Source organism: Podarcis bocagei, assembly GCF_964188305.1.
Source record: "Podarcis bocagei genome assembly, chromosome: 3".
In the NCBI taxonomy this organism is placed as follows: Eukaryota; Metazoa; Chordata; class Lepidosauria; order Squamata; family Lacertidae; genus Podarcis; species Podarcis bocagei.
The window spans coordinates 56,927,526-56,949,470 of NC_138127.1; the positions used below are offsets into that span (position 1 = coordinate 56,927,526).

General features: G+C 43.3%; 1 protein-coding gene and 1 long non-coding RNA gene across 4 annotated transcripts in view; one reads left to right on the forward strand and one right to left on the reverse strand.

Moving 5' to 3' along the window:
- Window positions 1-17,265, forward strand: part of LOC308583737 — a 94,464-nt gene extending 77,199 nt beyond the window's left edge. Inside the window, exon 3 of the long non-coding RNA XR_014006396.1 lies at window positions 17,251-17,265. This is a non-coding gene — a long non-coding RNA (uncharacterized lncRNA). The remainder of the gene's footprint in view (window positions 1-17,250) is intronic.
- PRKN (parkin RBR E3 ubiquitin protein ligase) overlaps window positions 1-21,945 on the reverse strand; it is a 640,350-nt gene that overhangs the window by 386,480 nt on the left and 231,925 nt on the right. The gene's annotated exons all lie outside the window — the stretch shown is intronic.

Consider the following 21,945-nt stretch of genomic DNA (forward strand, 5'->3'; position numbering starts at 1 on the left):
AAAACTATTATATATACAGTGGTACCTTGGTTTACGAACTTAATCCGTTCCGGAACTCTGTTCTTAAACCAAAGCGTTCTTAAACCAACGTGTGCTTTCCCATAGCAGCGGGAGACTCAATTTACAAATGGAACACACTCAACGTTTTCTTATTCCACGGCAAAGTTCACAAACCAAAACACCTACTTCCGGGTTTGCAGCATTCTCAATCCAAGTTGTTCATAAACTAAGCTGTTCTTAAACCAAGGTACCACTGTATGTAACTCTTTTATATATGTTATTATATTGTAAATAACTTTGGGGTGCCTCTCGGAAGTGATTCACAAATAATAAAATAAAAATCAATAATATCTACTCAGAAGTAAGCCCCACTAAGGACAATGGTGCTTATGCCCATGTAAGCATAGAATCGTAGAATTGTAGAGTCGGAAGGGACCCTGAGAATCATGTAATCCAACCCCCTGGAATGCAGGAATATGCATATGGGGATTAAATCTTGGCATTATCAGCACCATGCTTTAACCAATTGAGCTATGGTGGATGTATAGGACTGCAGTCTTAATCTATTATTAGTCTAAAAAGTAAAACAAAAAACAAAAAAACTAGTTACAAGCTCAGGGAAACATCATCGCAATAACCAAGAGCATGAAATATGAAAGACAAAGGGGAATTAAAGGTCTGTTTTTTTCTGCAGTGAATGCAACAAAGCCATTTCAAAGGTCACAAATTAAATGGATTCCAACTATGCTGTTTTTATTTTTGGCTTTTCAACTACAAGTCTATAGCAGGTAAGCCATGTAAAAACATTTAGTTCAGACACTCGTGTGTGTGTGTGTGTGTGTGTGTGTGTGTGTGTGTGTGTGTGTGTTAATGGGTTAGGAGTGGAGAAAAGTAAAGAGTGAGAGGGATCAAAGACAGTGAGCCCATAGGCAGAGGGAAGTCATGCATGCTAGGTTAGGACATTAAAACTATTATTTGTTATTCTTTAATAATTGTTACTTCTTTTGGCTGTTATTTCCATAAGAAAATATGTTTACTGGTTTTGTAATTCATGGATGTGTCCTGCTCTAGGGGATTCTAAGTTAGCACATGTGGTGGATTTGTTTTTTATTTTTTTTAAGTTTTTATTGTTAAAATAATTCATCATTAATACACATATATTACAAATATACAAGCATACAAACATACATTTCATACAATCCTTAAAAGTGTTCAAACATACTTACATTCAATCCCACAAATAATTCCTTTTCACATCACCATCCACCACCCCTCACCCCACCTTTGTGTTAGACTTCCAATCTACTCAATTGCAATTTCTTTCCACTTCTATTACTTTATTTCACACACCCTTAGCCTAATTTCATACTTCTTTTTCTATTACACATTGTTATCCATCTTATTTAGTATTTCAGTATTTGAAACGGAACTTGTTTATTCTAATAGGAGTTCTGATTTTTCGATATGGTTTTGCAAGTATCTTTTAAACACCTTCCAGTCCCTATCTATCTTCTCTTTTGAGATCCTTCCAATTTCTCCCATTGTTTCGGATATATTATAGTACTCCAATAATTTGGCAAGCCACTCTATTTTTGTCAGTACAATACCACTTTTCCAGTTTTTCGCAATCAATAGCCTTGCGGCTACTGTTGCGTATAAATATAAGGTCTTGTCTTCTTCCTTTAGGCTTCCTGGTACTATTCCCAATAGAAACCCTTCTGGTGTTTTCCTAAATGAATATCTGAACATTTTTTTTCATTTTGTTATATATTGTTTCCCAAAATTGTTTGATGTTTAAACAATTCCACCATATATGTATCATAGTACCTTTTCCAGTGTTGCATAGCCAGCAGACATCGCTACATTTTTTATTCATTTTTGCTATTCTTCCAGGTGTTAAATACCATCAACATCTTTATCAACGACTTGGATGATGGACTCAAGGGCATCCTGATCAAATTTGCAGATGACACCAAACTGGGAGGGGTGGCTAACACCCCAGAGGACAGGATCACACTTCAAAACGACCTTGACAGATTAGAAAACTGGGCCAAAACAAACAAGATGAATTTTAACAGGGAGAAATGTAAAGTATTGCACTTGGGCAAAAAAAATGAGAGGCACAAATACAAGATGGGTGACACCTGGCTTGAGAGCAGTACATGTGAAAAGGATCTAGGAGTCTTGGTTGACCACAAACTTGACATGAGCCAACAGTGTGACGCGGCAGCTAAAAAAGCCAATGCAATTCTGGGCCTCATCAATAGGAGTATAGCACCTAGATCAAGGGAAGTAATAGTGCCACTGTATTCTGCTCTGGTCAGACCTCACCTGGAGTACTGTGTCCAGTTCTGGGCACCACAATTCAAGAAGGACACTGACAAACTGGAACGTGTCCAGAGGAGGGCAACCAAAATGGTCAAAGGCCTGGAAACGATGCCTTATGAGGAACGGCTAAGGGAGCTGGGCATGTTTAGCCTAGAGAAGAGGAGGTTAAGGGGTGATATGATAGCCATGTTCAAATATATAAAAGGATGTCACATAGAGGAGGGAGAAAGGTTGTTTTCTGCTGCTCCAGAGAAGCGGACACGGAGCAATGGAGCCAAACTACAAGAAAGAAGATTCCACCTAAACATTAGGAAGAACTTCCTGACAGTAAGAGCTGTTCGACAGTGGAATTTGCTGCCAAGGAGTGTGTTGGAGTCTCCTACTTTGGAGGTCTTTAAGCAGAGGCTTGACAACCATATGTCAGGAGTGCTCTGATGGTGTTTCCTGCTTGGCAGGGGGTTGGACTCGATGGCCCTTGTGGTCTCTTCCAACTCTATGATTCTATGATTCTATGATCTATGTTGTATTTTGAGGTAATTTTCTTTCAATATATAACACATAGTGAATTTCATATCTTCTTTCCACAATTTTTCCCATTGTTCAAACATAATATTTTTCCCAATATCTTGCGCCCATTTAATCATTGATGCTTTAACCAATTCATCCTTTGTTTCCCACTCTAAGATCAGATTATACAATTACCTGGCAGGGGAGACACCTTGATCATGAAGGAGGTTTTCCCAGGGTGAGGCTCATCCAAAGCACATGTGGTGGATTTGAATTACGTAACCAAGTAAATAAAATGAGAGTCTTACTGCTCACTGTAACTCAGTAGATGGCGGTAGCTGGGTTTTTATGGGATATTAAAGGGAATTTGGACTCAGTGGACCAGCTGAGTGACCTCTGGGAGACTGGGCTTTGTAGGGGACCCCTAGAACCATCAGAAGAATGTTGAACCAAAATAAGAATGCTGATAAAACATGTCCCCCGTGACACATGCTGGTGCCAATAATAGAGGCACAACTAGCTGCTCTGACACCCGGATCGGCACACATACTGTGCATCCGGGGGCAGGGCTAGCTGCCCGGGGGGTGGTACAAGCATCCCGGGGGGCAAGGGCAATGTCACCCCCCCTCAGGGATGACACCCGGGGTGGGCCACACCCACTGCACCTCCTTCCTCCCCCAGTGGCTAATAGACAAACTCTGGCTGTCAGAATTCCCTAGTGCCTAGTTTCTTATCAGTAAAGTTTGAGTGTATAGACAGTGTTTCTCAGACTAGTTGGTTGTCAGTGGCTGTTTGCTTTCTTGAGAACTAATGGCAGGTACCAAAACGGACAATTAGCAAAAGCAGCTTCTAAAAATTGACTCCCAACATAAGAGAATTCTCATTTTTTTTTAATGAAATGTGCAAGTGAACTGCTCAGCAAACTGTGGACAACATTTGTTAACTTATAAAGCAAGGCTATTAATTAGATGATGATGAAGATGGTAAAGTGCTGAAACCATGGCAAATGTTGCTCATCTTTACTGCTCATTAATCAAAATCAGTGTTTTAACTGTCAACAGCCCCCATAGCATCTTCCTAATGACTATACTGTTGGGCTACATATCCTGCTGTTTATCTGTAGCCAAAATAACACTCAAAATCCATCACTACTCGCAGATATGCCGTCAAGATTCGTGACATAGCTTCAGGGTGAAAAGAGTGGGGTGGAGGGGGAGAGGAAGCAAGCAAGAAAACTCTTCAAGTAGATGAGTGAAAAAATCCCAGCATTATGCTTCAGATGCTTATGCAAATAGTGCCAGGAAATTTTAAGAAATTGTTTTAAAGAGAGCAATGACCCCCTAAGAAGGATCATAGCACACACAGCTATGCCAGGCTGCTCCATAACACAGTATGAGACTTTCAAAAACAAATCCATACCAATAGGGTTGCCAGCATAGCGCACTCTACGAAGTAGAGAGAACGCTGTTTTACATTATTACATACCTTCTGCTTATTGTTTTTAGTCAGCTTGAACAGCGGGTCTTCTTGACCTTACCCAGCAAAAGCACCAGTTGCCTAATACATTTTCTAAGTTAATAATGCAGAAAACAAGGAAGCATGAGATGTAAATAAATTATAGAAAACTGGGAGGTGAACATGTAAGGTACTGTCAATCAAAGCACATAAAATGTGCCTTGAGTGCCACAAGCAGACACAGATAATTGGCACTGACTATATCTATAAATCCCTTTGTGCATCAGCAAGGGGCTGGGGAAGACTATGATCTTCAAAACGATCCTGAAAAACAAGTTGGTTTTGCAACAACGATGTCAGCCAATACTGTCCTGGGGAAGGACAACATCCATTTCACTCTCTGTCAATCTTTTCTTTTGTGGTGCAGTGCACAAACCTCAGACTGTATGGAAGAAATATGTTCATGGTCATTGTGCTTAAAGGAATATCTCTTCAGTTTAACAAGTCTGATATAGGAAATTGAGGCCTTGAAAAATCCATGTCAACACAGGAGAATCTTGGAAGGACAGAGATGGGGAGGTCTGGTAATTGACATATGGACCTCTGCCACTTGGGGACAGGGCATCAGCTGTCACTGCTTTTATTTTATTTTAAAATTGGAAATAGTTTATTCTAAAAACTAGCTCTAATTGCTTAAATGGAAACTGTAATGTCACAAATTTAAAACACTATTTTTGTGACAACAGAACATGAGAAAAAAGCTAACTTTCTAAGCAGTACAGTGGTACCTCAGGTTAAGAACTTAATTCGTTCCGGAGGTCCGTTCTTAACCTGAAATTGTTCTTAACCTGAAGCACCACTTTAGCTAATGGGGCCCCTTGCTGCCGCTGTGCCGCCAGAGCATGATTTCTGTTCTCATCCTGAAGCAAAGTTCTTAACCCGAGGTAATATTTCTCGGTTAGGGGATTCTGTAACCTGAAGTGTCTGTAACCTGAAGTACCACTCTATTACATTTAAGTGCTACTATAAGCAAGCTCATCTTTTCCATCTAGTCCAGGCATAAGCAAACTCAGCCCTCCAGATGTTTTGGGGCTACAACTCCCATCATCCCTAACCACTGGTCCTGCTAGCTAGGGATCATGGGAGTTGTAGTCCCAAAACATCTGGGGAGCTGAGTTTGCCTATGTATGATCTAGTCAAAAGAAAGGAAATTGGTATATGGACACTGACAGGAATTGAGTGAGGTTAATATGCAGGTTCCCCAAGACTCCAAGAAGCATTTGGAGACCTTCAAAAAGCAAAGACATCCTGACACAGGAGCAATTTGAATAAGTGAAAATGGCCTCCAAATTTAGTCTAAGAGAGGACTGAATCTACTGCTTCCTTCAATAACATTAAAATAACATCAAACAGTTTTTATTGGGGCTCCTGGCTGCACCCAAAATTAATGGATAGTGAAATGGGAGGGGCATTTTGTTGAATATTCTCTGGGGGTGGGGATTGAATTTATCCAACAACAAGAGGAGCTTGAAAACAGGAAATTATTTTCTGAGAAATGTCAGTTTCCCCCTACAATATAACAGTCACATGGACACTGGGTCACAAATAAAAGTATTTGGGAGTCCTCAACTAATCTTTACTCACACATCAGAGGATAACACAGTCTTTGTGCATAAAGGAGCAAGGATTTATAGACCAGGACTGTGATGCTTTAGAAAAGCTGCAGAAGTCAAAGCACACCTGTCAAAGCAATTGAGCAATGTGCTGTGTAGGACTCCCCAGGGACCCCAACCATTCCAAGGGATGCTCTGTATAGCAGTTTGCCAGGCAGCATTCATAATTGCAGCCCCAGGGGGACCATGTGGCCTCATGCAGCCGAGAGGCAGGCATCGAGGCATTCTGAAATTTCTGATGTCTCTTCAAGGTAGTCAATAGTCCCAAGGATATTATGGGAAACAGCTGGTCTCACAAGATGCTTTCTAAAAAATATTGTGTAGCCCTAAAGGGACAGCTTGAAATGAAGCTGCCTATAAATCCCCAATGGGTATCTATGGAATAGGCTGGCGCCTAGCAAAAGGAAACAATTATTTCCAGGAAACTCAGCACTTAGAGATAAGTCTCCAGAAGAAAACTCTTAGCCTTAAATCTATGCCATTTCACACATTACCCAGTGGCAAAACCAAGTTTACTTAATATACTCTCAAGAGAGAGCTGTAGCCAATGCCGGTCATCACATGAGGGCATCTGTATTGTTGCCAGGCTTAGCCATATGTCTAATCATACTTTACATAGAGTCACAGAATCATAGAATTGTAGAGATGGAAGGGAGCCTGTGTATCATGTCACAGGGGATGTTGCACTGTATATTATCACCATGATCATTTCACTTTATTCACTTAAAGTATTAGAAGGGAATTAGTTGAAAGCCACTGCACAGGCTACCCAAACCTGTATAGCTTGAACCAACAAGTGGAAGGAACTCTTCTGTCTGTGGAAGGGAAATTTTGGATTCAGCTACTAGAATCTGGTTTGCACATATGAAATCTGCAGCCTGGTCAGTCTGCAGCTACATGGGAACACGGTGCCTTTAACGATGCTGCATGATGCCTGCCAATAATGCTTCAGAGACAGCATTCAGAAGGCACAGCATTTACTTTTACCCCACCTTGAGACTACTTTGAAGAAACATCCCCGATACAAAGAGTGTTCGACCTTTTATTTAAAACAACAACATTCTTCCAGCAAATGAGATTTGTGGAGCTTTCTACTCTGGAGGCACTTTTTTTCCTTTCACAAAATGAATTCACATTGACAACATGCATAATAAAATACAAAATTTAAATCAGCCCATTTACGGTGGAATAAAGCATTACTATTGCTGGGTACATCCACACAATGGAATGGATGCTACCTGGATGTTTAAAAATGCACCTCAATCTGTAATTTATTAAATGGGGAGGAATGATATAAAAATTTCAAGCATAAATTTAGTTTAACTTAAATGCTGAAAGCCAAATTCAGCTCTGCAGCCAGCACTAAAGACCTAATCTGTCCCATGTCCCTTCTCTTTGGCTCACCCCATATTAGTCTTGTAGAAACAGACAGCGCAGACACAAACAGAGACTCTTCTTTTCCTATCGCTCAGTCCCATTCTGGAGATACTTAAGGCACTGAAATAGCAAACATATTTGGAAAGAGGCTGTTGATGTTCTTGTCTTGCAGGAACATGTCTAGTCCTTTTTTAGAATTCATTTGGACAGGAAAATAAGAAGAGGTAAAGCTGTACATCCCCCCCACCCCACCCAAAAAACAACTTCTCTCACATTTTATAAACATCTTTCACAGCATGTTCAAGTAAAGCCACTTTAATAAACACAGCAGATAATATTGCTTATGGGCAACTTTTTTCATACTTTAGAAAGCCTTGAAAATTTATGACATTTGTCACAACATATCCCCATATATAGTGTTTCTCAAGCACTAGTTCTTCTTCCTTTTTAAAGGAGATTGAAGCAATATTTGAGAAGCTTACAGAGTGATAGAATAGCAATGAAAGGATTTCAGTGCTAATAGAACTGGCAAGATGGTGAATTAAAATGAACATCACCACTTTATCTCTGTTAATATTATGTGACTGTTACTCGTGGTGCTATAGTCATCTATCTGTCAATATTTCCATAATTTTCAGTAGTTTAAAAATGGGCATCAGGTATGCTTTCACTGAAGCTGAGAAAGTTCAGTTTAGATCATTTTTAGCAATGTTACAAGACCAGCATGGCATTTAAGTTATATAATATTGTGGGAGCAAGAGATGAGAAATACCCATATTATTAGCAACTGAAGCTTATTTTAACTCCATTTGTCCATTAATCATTATAGGTGAGCTATAGAGTTGATTTTCCTCTTTAATTTTAGAGTGAAAATTGTAGTAAATAAATTTTAAAAAGGTCTGTTAGATTATTCTGAAGAGAGTAAACATGTTTCTCTCTAAAGGTGAAGTCTGGCTTGATAGGTTTGTGGCTTGATAGGTTTGTGGCTTGATAGGTTTGTGGCAGGGGCAAAGATTTAAACCAGGGACATCCTTGAACCAGAGAAGGACAAATCACCAGTAGCCTCCACCCAATTTTCTGTGCTTCCAAAGTTCTTCTCTCCGCTAGGAGCCCCCTATACCTCATCTCACATTGTTCAAGAGAGGCCCCTAATACACCAGGGAAGGTTTTAGGGATGCAGGGGTTTGTAGGGGGAAGAGGAGTTGGGGAAGCTTTTCTTATGCTCACTTATCTTAGGGTCCTAGCCATAGCAAACAGACTTATAGACTGAAGTAACAGAGGAAACATAGCAAAGGCTATTTCACCAGCAGTAGCTAGTACTGGGTGAGTCTGTGAGAACCAGGAACAGAGCTTCCAGAGCGGCATTAGCATAGTTCTGATAAGTTGCAATAGCCTATTCTATATTTTAGAAAACAGTTAATTTGTCTGTATGCCTGTTCTCTATGCATTCAGACACCTCTTGAGATATCAATGCCCAAGATGGTGTGATGGTTCCTACGCTGGAGGAGCTGTCCTTGCTCACCTGTCAAATTTGGCCTGCAGGATGTGGGGGAGATAAGGATCAGGCTCTTGGGCCTGATCTAGTTCACCACTCCTAATCTGCAGTCCTACCTGGAATACAGATCTATTAAATGAATCGTAAGTTCAACAGATCTGTGGGCCGGGGCACTACATTTTGGGTAATTTAAAATGGGATGCAACCACTGCCAATGGGAGCTCAGCTGGATCCAATTCAAAACTGAGTTTTAATTGTTGTAGCCCACTATTATAAGTGGCACTGCCTCTCACTTTTTAAAAGCATCCAGGTGAGGAGGGTAGTGAATTGTGGTATGGGCAGATCAGGCCTTCCTAGCAACTGCCACCCTTGGCTAGTGCTCAACTTGATCAACTGCAGGCGCCAGGCTTGATTTCATTTGTTCTCCATGCTTCCCACAATTGGCTTGAAGCACTTTACATTTTGTTCCTATGTGGCCTCTCATCCAACCTATGCTCAGGATTAGACCTGCTTATCTGTAGCATTAAAAGCAGTGTCATGTATCTTTGCTCTTGGAATAACCGAGAACACAGATATGTGCCTGACACAGCAAAAATTAACATGTTCATTATGTGGGTCTCTTAGAAAATGTGGCATCTGAAATTACCTTCACTTAATTTCCCAGCTTGCCCCCAAAGGCTCTATTCACTTCCAGCATCTGCATTTAATTTTTTTTAGCATTATACATGTAGTTTATTTACTAATTATCTTCTATACAGAGAGAAAGGGCCTTCTGTTTTCAGAGTTTTCTATTACTCTCACCTGATTTGAGGATTCAGAACTTCCACTGAATCCAGTACTGATATGGGAGTTCAAAGCATCAGAATCTGGCTTCTTACTTGGACTGAAATGTGAATACAAAATGCAGCTTTCACCAGTGGCTTGTGTGTGCATGAGGCAGTTGTTTAAAAAAATGTTTTGTTTATTAATTATGCTGCTTTTTAAATGGGTGGCTATATTCAAGTGGGAAAGGATGACAAAAAAACCAACACTATAGCACATTAAATACTGACACAAAGAAATGGAAACAAACATTTCTCGGTTCTTATTGCTTTTTAATTAGTGCCTATGGGAAGATAGACTGCTATACCAATGCCATTTATACTGATACTGTCCTGAAACATTGATGTGCAAAATCACTCTCATACCTCCCACTGTCTTCCATAGCCCCAGAGCAGACATAAATAAATAACTAATGGGAAGAGCTAGAAAACAGAATCAGTCATTTCTGTTTCGCCTTCGTTTAGACACACAAAGAAGGAAGAAAGGGAGAGAGACTGAGGGTGCACTGAAGGAGTGATGAGACAAAAGTACCAGATGGATTCTCTCTAATGGCTGATTTATCAAACAGTTATTTCATTATTTGGGACATATTTCATTGGATTAGGTTAGGTATATTCAACAGCATGAGGCCTCAAGATCCACAGTGAGCTTTTGTTTAAACAGTGGCTCCCCCCCCCCTTTTCTTACAAGCTTCTAGCCCTCATGGTTGCAAAGATAGATTTCAAAATGTGACAGTAGCAGCCATACAAAGGCACACCACTCAACTGTTCCAAATTAAGCAGCATGTCATGGATTCAATGAAACGGCCCCCTTCTCCACCACAGGTTTTGCTGCTGTTGTGGCCAACTTCCGCCACTGCCATATTCCTGGGAGCGGGTGCAGCGCATCCAGAAGCACACTTCTGGAAGAAGGCACACCACTTCTGGTGGCTGTGGCAAGAACGAGAAGGCTGTGAGAAGGCCGAAGCCTAGCCGCCGCCACTGTGGCAGAGGAAAAAGAGCCAGCAAAGGTAAGGCTGTGGTGGGAGGGGGCAGCTGCAGCATGAATATCAGGCAGGTGGAAACAGAAAGAAGGCACAGATTGGGCAGGGTGGGTGGGAGAAAGAGTGCTTGATGCTGTTACAAAACATGATATCTGAGTGTAATCAGTGGTCCTGCTGGAATATTTTCTTATATAACTGCTAGTCAGCCTGCTTGTCGCTTACTACCCTTTCCCTTGCTAACATTAATTGAATATAATATCACAAAATGGACAAAGATTCAAGTCATGGGATGCTGACTAGCGATGCACCTGCTGGATATGAGGGCCTGCATGTAGCTGGCAATAAACGGGGTGTGGGTGTGGGGCACAGAATGAAAAGGGGAGCTGAGGACCAGAGAAACGAAGGGACTGAGGTAAAGCCTGTGGTGGGGAGAGTGATCTCATAGAGGGCAGAAGAAGGGTGAGTATGTTTTTGGAGGGGGAAATGGGGGGAAGGGCTTCAATGACAAATTAATGGACATAACTAGTTAGAATGTTTTGGAAGCAGGTCCTCAATGCATAGTATGTTAGAAGTATTTATTTGCTGATAACCTTCAAATCCTTTAGAAAGGTGACATTAAAAGTACTGATATTTTATTAATGTAATGTGTTGTCATGCTGCCTTAAGTATAGAAAGTTGCATGAAGTCTGTTCAGTTGGAAGGCAAATCATTTACTTGGGTCAGAAGCCACCCAATGCTCAACACAAGCGGTCATCTAGGCAATTCAGATGCAGCAGATTCAGGGATGACTTTAGCATGGTCAGCTCTTGGCAGTAGAGGACAGCATATGCTGTGAATACAGCACACTTATTCTTGGGGGAGAAGAACAGATAGCACAGAAGCAACCTTTAACAGATGTACGCTGGTGAGGAATAATTTACCACTTCTCTGAATGTTATTTAGTAGTTCACCTCTCACTCCCAAGGTTGCAAAGCACTGCTGGCAACAACAAGTGAAAGCTGAAGTAGGACATTTGATGAGTGCAATAGAATCTGCCACTTGTTCTCCACCAGAGGAAAAAACAAACTTTTAAAAAATCCCCCAAGTAAACCCAGACAGGCGACAAATTCTACACCCAAGAAGCTAGAAACTAATTTTTTTGGAACTTCTTTGCTAGTGTTTGTTTTGATTGAGTTATTCAGGTTCCATCATGGTTTCTGGAATGAGCACAAAGATTACCGTATTTTTCGCACCATAGGACGCACTTTTCCCGTCTTAAAAACTAAGGGGAAAAGTCTGTGCGTCCTATAGAGCGAATGCAGGGAGGAGGCAGGCAGGAAAAGCCCTCAAGAGCCCCACACAAGCTTCGCGCGGCTCTTGCGGGCTTTTCCCCAAGAGGGAGAAGGGACTGACGCCGCCAGTCAGTCCCTTCTCCCTCCTCTAGAAAAGCCTTGCACAACCTCTCCAGCCGGGGGGAGGCTTCGCAAGGCTAAAGAGGAAGCCAGGGCAGCGAGCGCGATGCATCCCGTTCGCTGCCCTGGCTTCCTCTTTAGACTTGCGCGCCTCTCCAGCGGGGGTGGTGGGGGTGGGAGGCTTCGCAAGGCTAAAGAGGAGCCAGGGCAGCGAGCGCGATCCATCCCGTTCGCTGCCTGGCTTCCCCTTTAGACTTGCGCGCCTCTCCGGGGGTGGGGGTGGGGAGGAAGCCAGGCAGCGAACGGGATGGATCGCGCTCGCTGCCTGGCTTCCCCTTTAGACTTGCGCGCCTCTCCGGGGGTGGGGGGGGTGGGAGGCTTCGCATGTCTAAAGGGGAAGCCAGGGCAGCGAGCGCGATCCATCCCGTTCGCTGCCTGGCTTCCCCTTTGGACTTGCGCGCCTCTCCGGGGGTGGGGGGTGGGTGGGAGGAAGCCAGGCAGCGAACGGGATGGATCGCGCTCGCTGCCTGGCTTCCCCTTTAGACTTGCGCGCCTCTCCGGGGGTGGGGGGGGGTGGGAGGCTTCGCATGTCTAAAGGGGAAGCCAGGGCAGCGAGCGCGATCCATCCCGTTCGCTGCCTGGCTTCCCCTTTAGACTTGCGCGCCTCTCCGGGGGTGGGTGGTGGGTGGGAGGAAGCCAGGCAGCGAACGGGATGGATCGCGCTCGCTGCCTGGCTTCCCCTTTAGACTTGCGCGCCTCTCCGGGGGTGGGGGGGGTGGGAGGCTTCGCATGTCTAAAGGGGAAGCCAGGGCAGCGAGCGCGATCCATCCCGTTCGCTGCCTGGCTTCCCCTTTAGACTTGCGCGCCTCTCCGGGGGTGGGGGGTGGGTGGGAGGAAGCCAGGCAGCGAACGGGATGGATCGCGCTCGCTGCCTGGCTTCCCCTTTAGACTTGCGCGCCTCTCCGGGGGTGGGGGGGGGGGTGGGAGGCTTCGCATGTCTAAAGGGGAAGCCAGGGCAGCGAGCGCGATCCATCCCGTTCGCTGCCTGGCTTCCCCTTTAGACTTGCGCGCCTCTCCGGGGGTGGGTGGTGGGTGGGAGGAAGCCAGGCAGCGAACGGGATGGATCGCGCTCGCTGCCTGGCTTCCCCTTTAGACTTGCGCGCCTCTCCGGGGGTGGGGGGGGTGGGAGGCTTCGCATGTCTAAAGGGGAAGCCAGGGCAGCGAGCGCGATCCATCCCGTTCGCTGCCTGGCTTCCCCTTTGGACTTGCGCGCCTCTCCGGGGGTGGGGGGTGGTGGGAGGAAGCCAGGGCAGCGAGCGCGATCCATCCCGTTCACTGCCCTGGCTTCCTCTTTAGCCTTGCGTGCCTCTCCAGCCGCAAGAGATCTACCAGAGGTAGATCTTAACCCTTGCCTCACCTGGGAGCTTCTCTGGGCAGGAATTCCCTCAGCTTAAGTGAGGTGGGGGAAGTGTGGCAAGTAGGGGGGTACCTACCTAGACACTGAAGCCACATGTCTCTCAGATGAAAATTGGGAGTGGGCATTGTGTGAAGTGCTCTGATGGTGTTTCCTGCTTGGCAGGGGGTTGGACTCGATGGCCCTTGTGGTCTATTCCAATTCTATGATTCTATGATTCTAAGTGGCTGTGGATCTCCTGCTGCAGAACTGTAGGACTGTATAGAGTTGGGAGGGCCACCTGAGGGTCATCTAGCCCAGCCCCCTCACAATGTAGGAATCACAGCTAAAGAACGCCAGGCAGATGGTCCCCCAACCGCTGCTTAAAAGCCTCCAGTGGTGGAGACCCCAAACACCTTCCGAGGTCATAGAATTGCAAGGTTGGAAGGGAACCCCAGGAGTCATCTAGTCCAGCCCCGGTGGACAGCGGGCGCAATCCATCCCGTTGCACAAGACTAAAGATGCTGTGCAAGGCTAAAGAGGAAGCCAGGGCAGTGGGTGCCTGCCCTGGACTGCCTTGTCTTCTTCTTTAGCCGCGCTGGAGAGGTTTAGCTCCTGGCTGGAGAGGTTGCGCGGCTATGGATCCCGTGCGCTGTCTTGGCTTCTTTGCTCTTTGGGGCTGGTGGGGGAACCCGGGCTTCCCCCGCAGCCCCAAGAAGCTCTGGGAGAAGCAGACAGGCTGCGCACAGCCTGTCCGTTGCTCTTTGTGGCTGGGGGGAGGGATAATATTTTTTTCCTTGATTTCCCCCTCTAAAAACTAGGTGCGTCCTGTGGTCCGGTGCGTCCAATAGAGCGAAAAATACGGTACTTAAGAAAGAATGGACTTTTTTTCTTGGCTGTAAAAAAATAAAAAATAAATAAAGTTCTGCATCAAAGAAGCATCCATCCATCATTCGCATATGCAGCCCATCTGAAGGAAGACATACATGTACCAGGAATCAGAAATACTCAAAGAATCTCCAAGGAAAATCTGGGTAAGGGTAGAAAGATAGTGTAAAACCTGGGGAGTCTCCTGACATAGTGAGGAGGGGAAGCCTATTCCTGACCTCAGAAGGAAAAGCAGCTTCCTCTAGGAGAGTCCATATATGTAAAGCTGGACAACAGGTAGAAACAATTAATCAAGTTGCATCAATAGCTTCAGTTGAACAGCAGAAACAAGTTGATTTGCTCATGTGTAGGCGGCACATTTGCCTACTACTTGAAACATCAGGCTGTAATACATATTTTTGAAGAAATATTGCTCACAATTATACATCTCATCTTAGTTTTTCAAGCTGCTGTTTGGTATGAGAACACTGGAGAGAATTTACTCATGAGTAAACTGCATAGACTCCCTTTGCTCCTTGTTGCTATCGCTTGCCCCAGAATTATTCCTATATGTAGTCTGTGCATATGCAGGCTGAAACTATGCAAAGAGGAGCACAGGGATAACGAGTTATAAGTAACACATTCAAATAACAAAAGATCAAGGGAGTAAATGTTACAAATGCACCATCAAAAGTTGGGAATAATTTATGTTTATTCTACTGCTAAAAGGCATCATTAAACAAAATGCCTGTTCCTTCTGCTCCTTAGTTCCATTCCTAGACCCCAGATAAGCAGGTGCTCTTTGACAGAAACAAATGTGTATTACACATAGGTGAAGATTCTGTAGAGTGGTTAATTTGCTGTTGAGAACTGCCCTTGGATCAAAGTCAGATATTCTTGTAAATTATATGTTTTACTGAAAACAATTTCACAGGTTTCATTATTAATACATGGAAGAAAACTGAATTGATCCAATTGTTACATGAAAAGCTTGTATAGCTACATCTCAACATGTTAGTTCTTTCACACTTTAAAACATTTTGATTATTTCTTAACCCCATCAAGATTAATTTAGACTACCTGGAGATAAAGCACTTGTGAAACAGAGAGGAAAATGAAAATACTCTCCAATTCCCAAGTCTCTTTTTGGGCTGTATTATATTTACTTCTTTCCCATTCTACCACTAGGTTTGGCAACCATATGGTCAGATGGAGGGGGCGTGGGGGGGAGAGAGAGAGAGAGACTGTGACTAAGTGAGAGACTTGCAGCCTCAACAATCTGCACTTGAAAATGAGCAAATCCATATGGGCTTTGTTTTTAGGTCAAACACAGTCACCATAACACTCCGTATATTTTTGTACAAGATGTTCATTTGGAAGGTAAAGTTGTTCATTCTTGAAGCTCAACTATGGTGACAGCATTGAAGCAACCGCAATTTCAGTTTTAAACCCTGCAAAACAAACTGAACCCTCCCAGATATAGCCATACACACATACAGAAAGGGAAAGAGAGAGAGTGCTAAGAATCGTCTCTTCATTTTTTGTAATGTGTACCTGTGCATATATCAAGCTTTAACCTTCGCTATATGGGAATCCCTTGCAAACAATTACAGTGCCTGAAGACAGGTTGTGTATCCACAGCAGCATAGAATCATAGAATCATAGAGTTGGAAGAGACCACAAGGGCCATCGAGTCCAACCCCCTGCCAAGCAGGAAACACCATCAGAGCACTCCTGACATATGGTTGTCAAGCCTCTGCTTAAAGACCTCCAAAGTAGGAGACTCCACCACACTCCTTGGCAGCAAATTCCACTGTCGAACAGCTCTTACTGTCAGGAAGTTCTTCCTAATGTTTAGGTGGAATCTTCTGCCCGTGCTCTGCCCGTGGCGGCGGAGGCTGAGGGGGTTGCGGGTTGGGGAATTGGCCCGGCCTCAGCGAATTTAAGACGCCTCCGAGAGCCAGTGTGGTGCAGTGGTTAAGAGCGGTAGACTCTAATCTGGTGAACCGGGTTCGCGTCTCCGCTCCTCCACCTGCAGCTGCTGGGTGACCTTGGGCCAGTCACACTTCTTTGAAGCCTCGCAGCCCCACTCACCTCACAGAGTGTTTGTTGTGGGGGAGGAAGGGAAAGGAGAATGTTAGCCGCTTTGAGACTAATTCGGGTAGTGATAAAGCGGGATATCAAACCCAAACTCCTCTTCTTTCTTGTAGTTTGGATCCATTGCTCCGTGTCCGCTTCTCTGGAGCAGCAGAAAACAACCTTTCTCCCTCCTCTATGTGACATCCTTTTATATATTTGAACATGGCTATCATATCACCCCTTAACCTCCTCTTCTCCAGGCTAAACATGCCCAGCTCCCTTAGCCGTTCCTCATAAGCAACCAGGGAAGGAACAAATGCTGGGAGGAACGCAGAGAGAAGAAACACCATGGTGCACTTGTAGCAGAAAAACTGGGTGCCTTCATCTGCCCTACCTGCAATAAAGCATGTCTCTCCCATATTGGTCTCTATAGCCTCAACAGGCACTGTAACTCTTTAACAGTTTGACTTTACCCCCAAAGGTGGACTTTTCCATAGTCTCCCGAGACAGATGGGTGCCCACAAATATCAAGGTTTCTAGCCTGAGGACACAAAAATGGACAAGAGCTACCACAAATGTTACTTTTTCCCTGTCACTGTGTCACTAACTTCAATGGAAGAAGGGCAAGGAGGAGGGAAAGGTTATAAGTTGTTTTCAGAATTGTGGCCTTAAGTTTTAATTTATTAAATAAAGTTGATGCTAATATACCTGATAATACGTGGGAAAGTATTCTATTCTATACTCAGGGACTGAAAAAGTCACGAACCAGTTTTTTGGTTCTTTGCTGTTTCAAGAAACAGCAACGCAAATAAACTGCTTGGAGCCTTGGCCATTTCTGGACATAACTGAAGCAATTATTTTCTTGGATTCCTTTTAATTAGCTTGACTGTACAAACAGGGTACAACAGGTCTACATTGCTGTAACACCAACTGAGTATTTGTGAATGCTTGTGAGAAACTATCATGAGGTCAAAAGTTACAAGCAAATTCAAGGTAAGAGAAAAACTTACCTATTTCAAGGGCACCACATTGAAGCTGCTTTCATTTATTTATTGCTAGTTTTTCTAACCCAAACAGCTCATTGTGTGCCTAATTACGAGAAGCGCGCCGTCTGAAGCAGGGGACGAATCATGTTAAATGAGACACTGAACAACGGTATTAGGATGAAATAGGCCACAGCTTTATTGATTACAGATGTAAACCAGTTTTAGCGAAAGCATTGGGTATGTATCCAAGATCAATCAACCCACCTGCTGGTTGACAATGGATAGTCAACACTAGACTAAAGGTCGCCCCCACCAACATACATTGAATGTGATGCTCCCTCCAGGGCCATCTCTCCAAGGGGGTGCTATGGCCCATCTGTCCCCACATGGGCTTCTGGAAAGCAATACCCCTTCCTAGACCCCTTTAACTGGGTACCCTGATGTTAAGATCCAGAACCAATGTCTCAACCACCAATTGTGACCATTGCTATAAGGCAGGTGAAAACCTACAGGCAGGCCAATTAGTCTGGAGGGAATATGATCCTGAATATAGTGACTGAGTATTCCATAGCAAGGTCCATGAATGTTGTAACCCTCTCACTCCAGGGCAGAATGACTGATGGTAGGAAATCCGGCTTGAAGAAGGGCCAGAGGCTGGGCACCATTCCCTTTTATAGGGAGGAGGTGCAGCTGGCTTCTGCCAGGTCTTCACCTGTGCCTGTCCTCTCAGGTCCAATATGATTGGCCCCTGGTGAGGGCCCTTGGTGTGTCATGTTCATACAACTGGAACAGAAGCTCAACGTTACCTTCTGAGTGTGTGAACAGGAAGCACCCCCATGGCCCCCAATGGTGGTGGCACAGTGTACACATTCTGTATCACTCAGCTCAATGCTGCAATACGTAAATAGCCAAAAGCTGGACCATCAGAATCAGGTTAAAGTTTAACATAAGTCATTTGGGCATCACTGCAACCTCAGGCTCCACTCCTGACCTTTGTGTGTTCATTTGGATACCTAATGGCAGGCCCCTTGAGTCTTTGCCATTATTCCCTCCCCAACCTACACACACACACATCACTTCTATGTACATAACAAAATCTGTAAAATTTTAAAGCATATAGGCTACTAGAAAATAAAAATAACGAATTGCAGGTTATTTACTACAGCAAATTGTAAAAATTGGCAAGTTACAGCTGAATAAGAAAGATGATTATGAAATTAATTTGGGAAATAAAGTTAATAACTAATACAAGATTATATTGGAGATGATTCTACCCAGAATGGCGAATGATACAGGAAAGAGGTTCGTAATTCCAAAGCCAGAATCATGGCAGGTGCTTTACAGGTACTATGACTGAAAGATAACCCTATGAATCACTCTGAGTGGCTCTAATAGCTTCTGGTTTGAGCTGCATTTGTATTAGTTACCCCCCCCCCAATGTCTTTGGAGAACCTCTGTCCTAAGCATATGTATTCATTCATTAACTTACAGAACCAAAAGGTTTAAAAGTTCTAAGTTTAATTTGTCTGGACCCAAACTTTGTCCCATACAAACTTATTAAATCAGCCCCAGGTGAAACTGTGAGCTCTAGTTTGATATCAATACCTCTGTGTGGGTGAAGCTTCTAAAGAGGATTTTAAAATGAAACATGATTCATCCCTTCCAAACAACTATGCCATGTAATTTACTGGGTTTTTCCATCTCAGGCTAGATTGTCCCTCAGGCCCTGACAATCATCGAGCAAAACAACCTTTCAAAAACCTCTCAAAATGACTGGCTATTTGCCTAAGGCCAGCAACACATGACAAGAGATGCTCATATGCTTTTGCACTGATTAACTGGAATTAATGCAAACTGCTCTTTAAGTAAACAGTGTGCTTATTTTTAATTTTAGCCCCACTGTTACTTAAAACATAGACCACCTCCTGTTCTATAATGCAATTACATTCATAATTAAAATGCTGGTTCCCCTTTTCCCCATTACATCATAGATTTTCAGTGTCCAGAACCATCTAGGGAATATTGCCAATGAAACATCAATCTGTCTTTACTTTAATGAAGCAAACAAATTAGGCGATTAGTTTGCCCAGGGACATATGAACCTCGGCAGCAACTGTCATAAGTAAACTTTCTAAAGAAACAACTTTGGCAGTATTCAGACTTGGGTTATTAAACAGAGATACGCACAAGGCTCACTTTCAGATGACTCACAGGCCATCTGACTGGGAGGGGCATCAGCTCCCTTCCATACCAGCCTGAGGATGCAGATCTTTCTTTAGATTCTGGGGGTGACTCCGTCATAGTATCTTCAGGTGATCCAGAGGCTTGCATAAGAACATAATCAGAGTCCTGCTGGATCAGACCAAAGATTCAACTAGCCTAGCATCCTGTTCTCACAGTGGCCAACAAAATGTCTATGGAAAGTGTGCAAGCAGGACCAGAGCGCAACAGCACTCTCCACATTTCTTATTCCCTGTAACTGGTATTCCTACTGCCTCCCATAGTAGAGGTAGAGCCCAGCCTTCAAGACTAGTTGCCATTCACAACCTTATCCTTCTTTTGAAACTTCATGTACTCTCTCAGGTTGTCCAGGGTTATTAAACCCATTTCCTCTGTGAGCCCTTCAGCTGGCTCATGAGCTGCCTGATGCTGCCTTGTGAGTAAGCCTCTCATTGGTATCCCGGAATGGCTTCTGAAGGAAACAGGAGAGGAGAGGCCATATCAGTGGCTGGTGGTGTTGACTGCATCTATCATAAAGAGGCAGACAGCCTTCAAATGGCTCATGATATGGTCCACTCTGACAGGTCCCTACAATCAGAGAAGTGAAACTCAGCTTAGCATGGAGAGTAAATGATGGGGAAAGCACAATATGCTACTTTTCTGTATATTAAAGGTAGCCACTAAAGGCACGAGTCTAGTAACCCTAGACTCCAGCAGAAGATGGTGGCTGCAGATTTTTGGCTGGCGTTTTGAGCACTCAGCACACTAACTTACAGTATAAAAATACAAATGCTACTTATTTCCTCCCTCAGAATAGAACGAAGTATTCCTTTAGAAGTTAACTATCAGTGAAACTGGTGAGCTTAGGAACTATGATCTTAAACATTGGTAGCACGCTCTTCAGACAGTCACGAGAAAAAGGCAACACATCATTGTTCTTGGCTGTGCATTTATTAAAAAAAAATATTTTATTTATATAGCCAGTCATCTGGATCCAAAATGTTATTTGCTTCTTGAAAAATTATTCCGCAAGTAAATTAGCTACTTTAATTTTTCTCCTCTTCCATTTTGACAGTTTTCACCTAGCATAGAGAAACTTGCTCCAAGCTCCTTCCAATAAAGGTTTGCTTCACAGTATGTTATGATCTGGTGAAATACTAAATGCATTTTTCTCCCCTCTCTCTTTGCCTGAAAGAACTGGTATTTGTCCAAATTTTGAAACATTTTTAAGTATATAATTTTGTTCACACCCAAGTGTTACACTCAGCTGCCTCATATGATAAATCATTCATAGGACTTGCTCACCCAACTCACTTAATGAATTACAAGCAAAAATGTACAACTCTTGCTTAAAAAATGATTTCCCTTCTGAGTAATTTTTGAATAGTTTACTCTGCAAGATTTATTGTACATAAAAAGTGCTTCATTTACATTTTAAGAGCCATGTGTTTTGAGTGTATAGATAAATAGGCAGGCCTTTGTGGTGCTAGTTTACTCAGAGGTAACTTTCACTGAGTTCACCTGGACTAAAATTGTTGCATTATAGTCAAAACTTGGTTGTGTGAATTCATATTTTTTGGTTTCTACAAACTGAATAAAGACACCATTACTGTGGTCTTCATAACCACTCAACAAATGTAAACTTCACTTAAGCATAAACACTTTAGAGACTTCCTTCCAGTAGCACCTTAAAGACCAACTAAGTTAGTTCTTGGTATGAGCTTTCGTGTGCATGCACACAAAAGCTCATACCAAGAACTAACTTAGTTGGTCTTTAAGGTGCTACTGGAAGGAATTTTTTTATTTTGACTATGGCAGACCAACACGGCTACCTATCTGTAACTGGAACTTTAGAGACTGTGGTGGAATCTACACACATATAAAAAATGCTGTGAAAATGCTTTTTTAAAAAAATGAATTTTCCATAGCTCACCATGCCATCTAGTGTCACATTTGTATATTGCACTTTACAACACATTTAAAACGTTCTATTTACAGCTGTATAGCTGAGTCCTGTGTTTTACTGCAGCTTTTAAGATGCGCTGAAGTAGCAATGCGCTGAGGGCACACAGGTGTTCTTGGTGGCTTTCCACTACGGAGGAAGAGCTCTCTGACCTTAGAAACAAACTAAGTCATTGTTAATTTTTGTATTACGTTTTCTGGGAGGAGAGCACGTCTGGTATACTGCCTCCAACAGTGGGTAGAACATAGCCATTGTGACTAGTAGCCACTGACAGTCTTATCCTCCATGAATTTGTTTAGTTCCCTTTTAAAGCCATCCATGTTGGCAATCAGTGCATCTTGCAGTAGCAAATTCAATTGCTTAACTATGTGCTATGTGAACAAATTGTTCCTTTTGTATGTTCCAAA